This window comes from Euprymna scolopes, chromosome 11 (genome assembly GCF_053919585.1).
Source record: "Euprymna scolopes isolate OS-2025 chromosome 11, ASM5391958v1, whole genome shotgun sequence".
In the NCBI taxonomy this organism is placed as follows: Eukaryota; Metazoa; Mollusca; class Cephalopoda; order Sepiida; family Sepiolidae; genus Euprymna; species Euprymna scolopes.
Window position 1 is genome coordinate 42748526 of NC_136492.1, and position 12064 is coordinate 42760589.

Consider the following 12064-nt stretch of genomic DNA (forward strand, 5'->3'; position numbering starts at 1 on the left):
CTAAAATGTTTACCCTCATCCTTAACAACATCCTTAACAACATCTGCTTCCAACAAGGCTCCATTGTTCTGGTCATGTTTTGAAACTAAAAACATAAAACAAAAATAAATATAGCTAATGCGATTCATTGTTGAGACAAACTAATAATTCTTTGGTAATATTGTTATAGTGCTATAGCCGACATCGATAGAGGAAGCAGCCAATGGCCAATTTTTGCATGACATGCGCTGAAATATTTATGATTTTCTTTTTGGAAAAAAAAATATATATAGATAAAAGATCAAAATGTTTTATCTTTTACATGGTATTGATTTTCTTTATATTATGACGTAATGAATCAAGGATTTCCATTTTTATAGAAAGAGGCTTCGTCTGTCCGTTTGTAAATGGTCACATTTTAGTTTAAAATAACATTATCATCGCAAAGCATGCAAATATTATTTTAAATGCGTTAAAACATTTATATGGCGTTGTTTGTCGGCTCGTCGGTTACAATTAATTTTAAATAGCCTTATTTTTAGTCTGTCACACTTAAGTTTGATATAGAATTTACATCGGATTGCTATGTTTTAAATAATTCACCATTCTTCAAAAATATTTTTACAGTAAAAGCACGATGTACACTAGTCCAAGCCATATTGCCTGATGAGGGTACTCCCCACCCCCCAAAAAGACAAGTTATTAGCTAAATGAAAACATCATTGGCACTTGCATAAGTTCATTAGCAACGTATAGTTTAAAGTTTAAAATGTGGGAAGTATTTCTGCGGCACCATCTATTTTATCCGTTACGCCATGGATCAAGATAAGAGTGGTATAAACAATCCAAAATATCAACAATTATGTTTAAAATATAATTTTCCTTGATTTTTACTCTTGAGTTTAAGGTTACATTTCTGTCGGCCTGCTTTTATATGCATGGATGAACCTCTTTTCTAAAGAAGAACATTTCATTTCAAATCGTCTCACTCAAACTCGATTTCTATCAAAAAAATCCAAAAAGCTCATGTATGGCAACTGTCACATGGCAAATACTGATGACAAAACATCAGCAGCATCTGAAAGATTTTATCGCTAAATTCGAACTTTGAAATTTGTTGCAAAGTACTGCCTTTTGAGGGCTTAACCTTTCATCGATTCTATCAGGCCAGGTATGTTGCATATTTCTCAACCAAAAGACCGGAGCTAAGATTTGAGAAATATGTAAATCTAAACAAAATGTTCTTTCGATAGACGCAAATATTTATTGGTCTTCGACCTTTGAACTCTGCCGGCTATCGTCTTGACAACGCAACCAAACCTTTTCATCTCCTTCATCAAAGAAATATCCATTTCAAAGCTAACTGGCGCCCATGTTCTCCCAAAAGTTAAGTAGTCTTTTGAGTTGCTTTGTTCCACATCCAGATATTATTATTTCTCAATTTTTGCTAGGACGTCACCGTTTATCAAAGCCCATAGGCCACTAGTAGATAATGGTGCATGAGTGGCAGGTATATGGCAAGACAATACAATGATGACTGTCAATAATAGAGGTGGTTGGGCAAAATTTGATTATTTTAGACGGTGGTTAAACAAGAATTTATTTACATTGAACTTGAAAATGACTATGTAATAGTATTATGTTCCACAGACGGACAATTGTAGGAAAGAAACTTAGCTCAGTGAAATTTCCTTTAGTTTTAGAGAGAGAAAGAGAAAAAAAGAGGAAGAGAGATAGACGAAGAGAGAGAGAGAGAGAGAGAGAGTAGGAGGATAGAGAGAAGGGTAAACTATCGACAGTAGTTGTAGCTAGACGTGTTTTGTTGGTAATATTTCGCAGGGGGCTGAAGCTCAGTCGAGCGCTTGCAATAAAATAGCGATATAGTAGAGAAACACTTCTAAGAGAAAGAGGGAGGAGAATAAGCATCGCCCACTAAATTTCGAAGTCGGTTTTGTATTCTGTCAAGGCAGAAGAGGCGCTTTAAGGATCATAAGCGTTTTATGGTCTTGTGAACTTGCTTAGCAATGTAAACCAACGTTTCCCTCCAAACTACAACATTATCCACAATTTGTAAAATCGGCAAATATTTAGAGGAAACGTAAAAAAAAAACCCAGAGATTTATTTTTTTAATATTAAAAGCAGTTTTTTAATTGGTCGCTGTGATGAGCATAAAAAGTCGATACTTACACGTAGTGGATAAGCTGATGAAATCTACTTCTTTTTTCCGGACTGATAGAGAAAGCAGCTATGATTTGAGTAACTTTTTTTTTACAAGGGTGGGGGTTCACCGCTTTTCAAGACCCAAAAGCCACTAGGGGATAAGTGTCAGTTGGCTCGTGAGACAATACCACGATAATCAGCAATGGTGGAACTTAGTAGTGTTTGATTATTTAAGAGGACTATTCAATATAAATTTGTTGATATTAGATTTGTAAACAGCCATGTTATAGTCAGCTGGAAAGAAGCCCCGCGGTATTGTGTTCCAATGACGGGTAGTTCTAGAATTTTTGCTCATGGAAATTTGTTTAGTTTTCAGCACGGAAAAGAGAATAAGGGAAATGTTGGCAGTGGCTGTAGCTAGACGAGTGTATCGATCTTAGAACGTATTCAGCTCTCATACAGGTAGAAGACTGTGTCGGTAGTGACCTACTCCCATTTCACATATACTGGATGTTAGGAGTATATGTACACGTACAGTGTCAAGAAAAATGAAAACATCAAAAGAATTGTTAAAACCCAAATAATTTTGTGGCGTTATTATTTATAACTAGTGCGATTAATCAACACGCACTACGACAGCACGACAACGAAAGGTAAGAGAGAACGAATTGCTGCTACGTGTCATTCACTCTACAACACTTCACCTGTCTATTTTATGAGCTGCCGGACGGATGCATCACTGGGTTCGAAGGATTGGTCTACGTAATTTTTTAACGGAATTCATTCTGGGCTGGTTGAACTGATTTTCTCCGAAGGACAAAGTGTCATCGGAATATTACATTCACAAACTGTCCCCAATTGCATGGATATTCCAGTCAGGGGAGATGAGGACGTTGGATTTTAGCAGTCATCGTAGTAAAGTATCGAGGTCCTCCTGCATACAGTGCCTGGTGTTCCAAAATTGGTCACTCATTTGGTACTGACCAAGATCAATGGTGATCTAATGAAAACCAGTGTGTCAGCATGATTATGTCGTATGGTCCACATAATCGATCAAGATAAAACATTAAAAACGGTGTTTCTGAATTTTTGAAATGACGATTGGTTATTCGTATTATTTGGATTCTTCGGACTACTATTCTCACCTTGAGTGCGATTTTCGAGCGAAACACTTTATTTACTTCACAGGGGTAGCATGCTCTTGTTCCATCAGCCATGATTGAATAGAGGTCCTAAGTAATTTGCAATCGTATTTTTCGGTCGACCACACTCATGATTGAACATTCAACCTTCAGGAGAATTTACAATTGATTTTTCAAAGTACTCTAGCCAGTGCGCCACGGGTCCTTGCGGATAGTTCTCGTATGAATTTTAGGAGCCTTAAACCTATTTTATTTCGTTGTAAATATAACTATTTATTATTAATGATTACTATATATTAACCAGAAATAAAATAGGTTTAAATCTCCTAAAATTCGCACTAGAATTGTCCGCAAGGACCCGTGGCGCAGTGGTTAGAGTAAATTAATTTCGTAGTTTTTAACTACTGGGTCACCATTTATCAAGGCCAAGAAGCGCTCGAAATAAAAAAGAAAGTAAAAAACGGATTATTCAGCTTAAATGATGAAAGATTAAAAGTATTTTAGGAGTATTTAAGTTAATTTTTAAAATGAAGTAAGTTTGATTCATTAAAGAAATATTCTCTGACAAATAGTTATTGACATCGGATTTAAAAACTGCTACATTTATTTTGCTGGGAAGCAGTCCCACGGTATTGTATCCTATAGACGGAAACCCCTTGCAAAGGAACTCTGTTCATGGAAATTTCGCTTAACTCCAGGCACATGGAATAAAATAGGAAAGTATTTTCCGTTGTGGTAGAAAACGAGTTCTTGCTGTAAATGTCTTACAAGGAGAAACCAAAGATTGGAATTCGATCTAGGACCTTCAATAGAAATAACAATAGAATTGATTAGAAACGTATTTTCTGTGATAAGTGGTCTGTGTATGAGTGTGTGTGTGGGGTTACCCCAATTAGATTTCGAAGTCGATTTTGTACACTGTTAATGCAGGAAAAAGTGCTCTAAGCGCCACGTTTCCAGATGTGACTACTTTTCTCTTTAGTCTTTTTTTCTTTTTCAAACGCCAATTAAAATATCGTTTAAGGGATAACAAAAGTGAGTGAGAATACTTCCTATTGAGAGGTCAGCGAAATTACTGCAAGAATATTTGTTATTGACAAGGATTGAATGCTGAGATATATTGAATGCTGAGATATATTGAATGCTGAGATATATTGAATGCTGAGATATATTGAATGCTGAGATATATTGAATGCTGAGATATATTGAATGCTGAGATATATTGAATGCTGAGATATATTGAATGCTGAGATATATTGAATGCTGAGATATATTGAATGCTGAGATATATTGAATGCTGAGATATATTGAATGCTGAGATATATTGAATGCTGAGATATATTGCGTGAAAAAAAAAATAGCCGAATCAGCAGCTGTGCACTTTGGAAAAGGAACACACCTCCTCCTTAAGCGCCCCCAGCAAATGCGGGCGTTAAAATAGGAACATGTTATTTAAAACTTTACAGATTGGCGATTTGGTTTGATTGTTTTGTTTTACGACATACCGACCATTGTCGGATTTTTTAATGCGGAATTCAGATATTTTCTGCAATTTTTTTAATGCTTCAAATTCTTCATATCTCCAAATATTTATTCAAGATGTTTGGTTTCATTGTTTTGTTTTGTCGTTTTATTTTACAGCATCTTATCACTTTGTCGAGTTATTTAGTGCCGTATTATTCATCACTTTTGAAAAAAGGTCTTATGCTTCCAGTTTCTTTTATATCTTCAAATATTCATGGTTTGATTGTTTTGTTTTTTTTTTCAGAGGAAAATTATTATAGTTTCTTTTGACTTTGCAGAACAGTAGGTTTTGCCAAGGGAAATTAAAAAAAAAAAAAATGAATAAATAAGAGCATCAATGTTAGGTGCATTTAAGGCCAGCACGCCTGTATCTTCAGACAACCTTGTTTATTCTTTATCGCATCTAAAAGAAGGTGCATTCATTCAATCCACACATTTAGTGATGCAGATGCTATTTCTAGCTTAAACGTGACTGACAAACAAAAACAAACATATTATTTCAATCTCGTGACAAATCAAGCAATGCACAGGGCGCCTATAAAGGTGCGTCCATTTAATCTGCACGGTTAATGATAAGCATCATATTTCAAACTGAAATGCCACAAATAAAAAATACTTTTTTATACTAATGAGTAGCAAATAAGGCCAAAAGCCACCCGAGAATAAAAAAGGATAATTGTTGGTTAGATGATGAACAATATTATGAGAGGATTTGAAACGATGGATGGAATGGTCAGAATTTGCTTAATTAAAAGGGGAGATCAGCAGTATTCTTTTTTTTATAGAAGTGGCTCGAGATAGGGCATGAAACCACTTAATGTAAGGAGCTAAAAAATACTACTCTAAGATAAAAAAAAAACAGTCAACAATATGTGTGAGTTGGATATATTCAGACCCAGAAAACAGCAATTTTCCCCTTTTGTCAGAAACATCTCTTAGGGAATATGAGAACTGAAGGACGGGAGCAAGAGTTACCAGGCTGGCAAAAGTAAAACCAAGGCTAACTGTTTACATTAGATTTGAAGACAATCATGCTGTAGTCAACAAGGAAACAGTTTCGTGGTATTGTGTTCCGCGGACGGGAACTTCTTCGTGTAAGTTTCGTTTTGTTTTAGGTACACAGATGAATAAAGGGATGATCTATGAAGCTGTGGCAGATAGATGTATTATTACATCGAAAAATTTCCGGTTGGGGATGGGGAGCAGAGCTCGGTACTATTTTAGATTTAAGCGTGACGGATCAACGGAAATCAAATTAGAAACAAGAACATTTTTTGGTCCCATTCAACATTTTTTGTCATATTCGGGTCCATTGTGCTAATGGACATAGCAATTTTCACAAAGCGTGTCTGACTGCGTAGTTTTGGAAACATAAAGATTTATTGAAAAAACTTGGGCGTGACAGACCGACAAAGAAGAAAGTCAACCCCTCTGCTTTCTTAGAGATGATCGGACGCATTTTACACGTGACAGGGGCACGGTCATTGCTGGTTTAAAATAGATGGGGAAAGGAATAACGGTGTTCCACTTGACGATGGGTGACAACCGGCGCCTTTGTTGTCTGCGTAGCCATTGAACCATACCCTAACCCCTCCTTGCCTCACCTCTCTTTCTCTCTTTCTCTATCTTTCTATCTATTTCTCTCGTTCACTCGCAGTTCGTTGAACATTTAATGATTTCTACGTTTGATCTCTCGGCTCGGCCTGTCCTTCGGGTAGATTCGGGCGGTGATAGACGAGCGAGAAAGGCCGCCGGTTCGACAACAGTGGAAATAAATAAACGAAATAAAAAAAATAAATAACCAGAACTGATTAAGGTTGCCGAAAGAGTTTTCTAGTTTCCCAGGCAGAAATATTAAGTGCGAGTGTTGGGAGGAGGAGGTGTACCGAGGAAAAAGAAAAAAACAAATAAGGTCGAATGATTAGAAAACAGAATATGAATCTATAAGTCTGAAGGGACAACGAGAAGGGGAAAGAAGGGGAGATAATCTAAGAACATTCCAAGTAGAAAATGCTTTGCTAACTGACAAAGCAGAATCAGGTGTATGAAGCAAAAGGAAATAACCCCATAACCCCCCCCCCCAAAGCAAAATGATAGTCCTTAATGATAATATATAACTAGCTGCAACTACCAGGCGTTAGGTGTGTAAGAATTTTTGCGGGAATTTTTGACACCCCTAACACAAAACTGCGAATAAAATATACAAAACTCGTAATATCTTTTTAAAAGTGAGTTGTTTAATGTCTTTATGGAATATACTTCCAAAATAAACTATTAAAGTTTAATATATATATATATATATATATATATATATATGGTGCCCGGAAAACTCGTTCCGGGAAAACTCGTCTCGGGAAAACTCGTCTCCGGAAAACTCGTCTCCGGAAAACTCGTCTCCGGAAAACTGGCCCCCTTTCGCTAGATAGGAAAACTGGTCCCTTATTGAATAAATATCGATTGAAAACACATTTTATGATCATTCTTGAAGGAGATATTATTTTTTAAAATAGACTATAGCCCCCCCCCTAATGTTTTTAAAAATATTTTTACTTGTTTAATGTTTTTTTTTTTTTTTAAAATAAAATCGATTTTCTAAGTTTCCGTTTTCTACCTAACTGGCTAAGTTCTTAGTGGTTTCACTTATATTAAAGCGTTTATTATGTTCATACAAAGTTAATTACAAATTTTTTTTTTGTTCTTATTTTAACGATGTTTTTTGGAGTCATAAAAACAATAATTAAAAACAAAACCAAAAAATTTAAAAATAGGCAGCGATTCGATTTTTCGTTGCTTTTTGTTTTGGTTTTTTAATTATGATAGTTTTTTTGTTGTTATGTTTTTGTTTTCTCTCATACCAAATGCACTCATGCGTTATTTAAAATTATAATTTTATCAATTATCAACATTTATTGTCGTCCTGTCAAATTTTGCAAAAATTAACTAATAAATTAAAAGCGAAATATTTTTTGGCGCGAGAGATGCCATGTGCTAACAATCTCTCGTTAACTAATTTTTAATTTTTTTTAATTTTTACTTCAAAATTCTAAAATCAATCATTAAGAGAAAAAGTAATCACTAAATAAATTTATTAATCAATTTTCGGGTTTGTATTACTGTACACATAGATTCGAAAAAGTTGTCAAAAAACAAATATATAACAAATAAATGTTATCAAAGGCGAGATAAATTACTTTTCGACCAAACTGGATATAATTTTCGTGTTTTCATTCAATTTAACATGTTTATTCAGCTCAAAAAGCATACAGTGTTTACCGATGTATTGGAAAATTCAAAATGGCGGCCGACTCTCTCTTTAACACGGTAAGTTCGGGAAAAGGTGTTATAAATAATAAACTAGAGAAAATGCTATTAAAAAACCACCGAATATATGTCAAGTTATGTCACGGTAACATATATTGAGCAAATTTCTAACAGTATTTTCTCTAGTTTATTATTTATTACACCTTTTTCCGAACTTACCGTGTTAAAGAGAGAGTCGGCCGCCATTTTAAATTTTCCAATACATCGGTAAACACTGTATGCTTTTCGAGCTCAATAAACATGTTAAATTAAATAAAAACACGAAAATTATTTCCAGTTTGGTAGAAAAGTAATCTATCTTGCCTTTGATAACATTTATTTGTTATATATTTGTTTTTTGACAACTTTTTCGAATCTATGTGTACAGTAATACAAACCCATAAATTCTTTTTATATTAATATAAAAAAAGCGGTCTCGTTTATGAACATACTAACCGCTTTAAAATAAGTGAAACCACTAAGAACTTAACCACTAACCAGTTAGGTAGAAAGCGAACACTTAGAAAATCGATTTTATTAAAAAAAAACAAAAAAACATTAAACAACTAAAAATTTTTTTTTAAAAATATTATGGGGATTATAGTCTATTTTAAAAAACAATATCTCCTTCAAGAACGATTATAAAATGTGTTTTCAATCGACATTTATTCAATAAGGGACCAGTTTTCCTACCTAGCGAAAGGGGACCAGTTTTCCGGAGACGAGTTTTCCGGAGACGAGTTTTCCGGAGACGAGTTTTCCCGGGACGAGTTTTCCTAAATTCATATATATATATATATATATATATATATATATATATATATATATATATATATATATATATATATATATATATATATGCGCGCGCTCATGCAGCCATTTTTCTACGTAATGAAATGAATTGAATTTTACGAGTTAAATTTTTTTCAATTTTTTCAATTTAAAAATCTATGAAAATTGTTCTATTGGTTCAATTTTTAAGATATTTTCAGATTAATGTAAAATGTTATGCCCTTTCCAATAAACCAAATATAATATTCTAGACATGGAATATAAAATATAAATATAGATAAATTCTTAACAATGACGAATGGAAGTACTCATTGATTATTATTTTTTATAGGTAAGTGATTTTTTGGAATTTATATATATTTTTATATTCGAAGTAAGTTAAAATTCGTTGATTTTCTTGAAATCGTTTTTAAAGAAAACCGATTAAAAACAATATTGCATATTTTTCTATTAAACCTTTTATTATTTTAAAATTTGTACTTTGGTCCTTTTATTGAAAGTAATTAGGGTTAAAATTACATTTTTCCAGTAGTTATAATCTTCGAAAGTGAGTCTAATTATTCAGATTTTTATCACTCATTTTTAATGGTGACATTTGACACTGCTAACCATGCGTTACTCTGAAGTCTTTTTACTTTAATTTTCCCTGCTATCTTATTTCTTCTTTTAATTTCATCGATTAAGGTGTTATTTTACATAAAAGCAAAGCTACCCAGCGTTGCCCCTGGCAAAGTGGAACATATTTTTAGTAAAACTCTTATCTCTATATCCGTTTCTCTTGCTCTATTTCTCCTTCCTTGCTTTCCTCTCCTGCTCACCCAGCCTATTTCATCTCTTTGAACACACGCGCAGATATACAACTCCGTTCTATGAAGAAAGAGTCGGCATAAGCGAAGTAAGGCGTTGATTATAAACCAGAGTTACTTTGGTTTTTAACATTGCTTGTGTTATTACGAAGCAAACAAACACACAAAAAAGAAAACACCTAAAAAATCCTAAAAGATTTTACTTCCAGACCGTAGTTGAATTTAACTATTGTCTTGGATTTGTGTACATCCGCTCTGCCTTCATGCAGAGCGTTGTATCACGAGCAAATATACCCATCTCGGACTCAATATTATCGGGGACGTCATTGATGAATATCAGGCATAATAGTGGTCCCAGGATCGACCCCTGAAGCACTCTCCCATTAATGTTATGCTTCTTTGATAAATGTCCATCAATGACAACCTGGATAGTTCTATTGTCTAAGAAGGATCTAATTATATTTAGTATTCGTCCAGTTATACCATATTATTTGCTTTTCATTAGCAGTCGTTCATGCTGTCAAAGGCCTTGCATATATCGAAGGCTACAGCCATGGGTTTACGCGCCTTATCCAGTGCATGGTATATACGTTCAGAGATGATTGTTAAAATATCTGCAGGAAAACGACATTTTCTAAATCCGTACTGTTTGTCAGAAAGAAGATTAACTTTTGCAAGGTGGTGGACTAGTGCTTGATTGATTAGCGTCTCGAATAAAATGGGGAAGAAGACTTATAGGACGATAATTGAGAGGGTCAGTCCTTTCGCCAGAATTCTTGTACACTTGTACTACAGAGCCCATCTTCCAGCTATTAGAAAAGCAAGATTCAACAAGGCATTTCTTGTAGAGTTGGAAAAGTACGGGCGCTATCTCAGCTGAGCATTTCTTAATTAGTATAGCAGGAATGAGATTAGGCCCACACGCCGAGGAGGTGTCTAAGTTTTTGATGACATCGTGGACATGTGAAGGGGTGATTTTCAGATTATCAATTGGGGTTCCCATCCGCATACGGAAATTTGAGAGGAAGTTGTTTGTTGACTCTAAGAATGGAGTTGGGGCGAATCGCCGAGCAAGCAGTTACGCCTTTTCAGTTGCCGTGCATGCAACCTTCTGGTTGTCGGATAGCGGGGGAATTACTGATTGTCCTTTATTCACTACACTATAATAAATTTTCCAGAAATCGCGAGTTATTATCTTCTGCCATTCTATGCGTTCCATGGTTCTTTCAGCATATCTTCTTTTGGTTGTGGTTATTACTCTCTGACAATGATTTCTAGCATCTATAAAGTTTTGCCAATTTGCATTCGACTTATGATGCACGAGTTGGCGGAGCGCATGCTGTCTTTGTGCATTGACAGCTGCACAATCTGTAGTGACCATGAGAGTGAGTGAGGTTTGCTATAATATTTCGGTGCGGGGACATGTGCTTCAATGCCCGCTTTGCACCATTCAGTTGTCTGATTAGCACAGCAGGGAGAGAGACGATATTGGTCCATGGGGCATCTCTGATATGTTCGCTGATGGCTTCTCAATCAGTTCTTGTAGTACCATGTCGTTTTGAGTACGTTTTTGAGTGAACTGTAGGCATTGGTTACACAATTCTCATATATATGTATATATATATATATATATATATATATATATATATATATATATATATATATATATATATAAGTTTCGTGGTTCAATTTAAAATTCTGAAAAAACAACATATAGAGACATATATTCGATTTAAGAATTTATTGCTTGACAAAGGAATAAGGAGCAGTACGCTTTCGCTATATGGGAATATATATTCTTCCAATGGGCCTATTTTCTGCCCACCCGGATTTATAACCCCGAATGACATTGGACTCCTTCCGATAATGGACTATCTAGGTTGTATCAATTTCTCTTTTCGTATAATTTTCTCCATATAATTATCCACAACCACTAAAAAAACTATTTTCAATAATTGTGCTGAAAAGCAAAATAGCGTCCATTCGCAGCTGAACATTTTGCTAACTGCATTTCATTTCCTCTGATGATATGAGCCATTGTTGAAAATTCATGGATTAAGGAAATTAAAATAACCCCTTCTATATATTCCTTTGTCGAGCAATACATTCTCAAATCGAATATATGTCTCTATATGTTGTTTTTCCAGAATTTAAAATTGAACCACGAAACTTATATACTGCTCTATTCTTAAATATTCAGCTTTTCCTATTTGGTTAGGATCTACCTGAAAGTATTACTTTAAGTAATATCTATCAGAATTTTTCATCACACACACACACACACACACACACACACACACACACACACACACACACATATATATATATATATATATATATATATATATATTATGCAGCCC